Here is a 1,831-nt window from a genome sequence, read left to right as displayed (position 1 = left end):
GAGTCTCTCAACAGCAGAATTGACCAAGAAGAAGAGAGAATTAGTGAGCTTGAAGAAAGGCTATTTGAAATACAGTCAGAAAAGAAAAAAAAAGAATGAATCATGCCTGTAAGATCTAGAAAATAACCATGAAGGGGCAAATCCAAGAGTTATTGGCCACAAAGAGGAGGTAGAGAAAAAGATTGGGGTAGAAAGTTTATTCGAAGAAATATTAATGGTAACATATAAGTTTCCAAACCTAGAGACATCAATATTCAAGTATAACAAGGTCATCTAACACCAAGTAAATTTAACCCAAACAAGACTATCTCAAGGCATTTTACAATCAAGCTCCCAAAAGGTCATGGATAAAAGAAAGGGCCTAAGGGAAGAAAGAAAACAAAAAACAAAAAAAAAACATAAAGGAACTACAGTATGTCTGGCAGCAGACTTCTCAGTAGAAATACTAGAGGATTTTCTTTTCTTTTCTTTCCCAGCTTAGATTTTATGATCTATCACTTTAGTCCTTTCCCTTGGAGGAACTCATTCTCACTTCCACACTTCCCTGGCATAATCTTAATGGGACTTAAATTCAACTCTCTCCCTACTTCCTGACAAATGAGACTGGAGAAAAATAAACAGCTATGCTGCCTTTTCTCACATTCATGGCAACTAACACCAAGTAAATCTTTAAAACTACTCAGAAATCCCACGTTTCCCTATTCCATTTCGCACCTTCCTCTTTCTCCTCAGACCTCTGACACATATTTTTCCTCATTTTCTGCTGACAACCTATTTCACTGAAGATGCAGAAACAAACAAAAGAGAACTTTTCAACATTTCCCACCATTTGTCTATCAGCGTGTCTATATCTATTTGCATGCATTCTGTCTTCAATTTTGTTAAGTATGGGTTCTTGTGTAAGAACAACTCTTAAATCCTATTCTCTCTTGCCTAACCAAGCTCACTGCTCCAAAACACTGCATTATAAAACTTTCCCTCTGTATTGAATTATCCTTATCTTGTTTTGTCAGCAGGGATTGTAGCAGTGGATCTACCTCTGCTTCTGAAATGTGGCACTTCATTACCAGTTCTACTTTTCTGGCCTTCTCAGTCTTCTTTGCTAGTTACTTCTCAATTCTTCAATTTCCGAGTGTTGGCATACCTCAGGGTTGAATCCAAGATCTCCTCTATTTCTACATTACTCTTTAGATGATCTTTTAAGATGGCTTTACTTACAATCTAAATTCTGGTAGCTTCCAGATTTATATTTGCCACCTATTTCTTCTGGCCCCCAGAAATGTATATACAATTGGTAATTTGACATGTCTAATAGGCAATGACATACAACATGATCAAAACCAGATCTTCCTCAAGTCTTCCAAATGCCAGTAAATGGAATTCTCCCTTCAAGTTACTTAGGCGAAAAACCTTGTGCTAATTTTTTATTCCTCCTTTCCTCATATTCCACATCCATTTGATCAGCAAATTCAGTTGGCTGCACTTTCAAAATTATTCCAATCCATTTATTTTTCATTGTCTCTATCACTACCAATCTGGTAGAAGCTACCATCAGTTTTTGACTTGTTGCAATAGCCTCTCATAAATTGCTGTGCTTTGGAAAGTGAATTAAAAATGTTATTTTTTAACCTAACTTCTTATTTCTTATATTTAGCCACTATTAAAGCAACATTAAAAGAACCAAATTTATTTTTATTTAAGGAATTAAACAAGATATTTACTAAAGAGTGTAAATATATCATTTTTTGACTGCACAGATGACAGTCCAACACAAAAGTTGTTTGGAATGTTATGTTATAGTTAACATAAAAAGTTTAGTCAAAGTTTCCAT

Source organism: Propithecus coquereli, unplaced genomic scaffold (assembly GCF_000956105.1).
Source record: "Propithecus coquereli isolate 6110/MARCELLA unplaced genomic scaffold, Pcoq_1.0 Scaffold19, whole genome shotgun sequence".
NCBI classification, from domain to species: domain Eukaryota; kingdom Metazoa; phylum Chordata; class Mammalia; order Primates; family Indriidae; genus Propithecus; species Propithecus coquereli.
Note: the sequence above shows the minus strand (reverse complement) of the source record.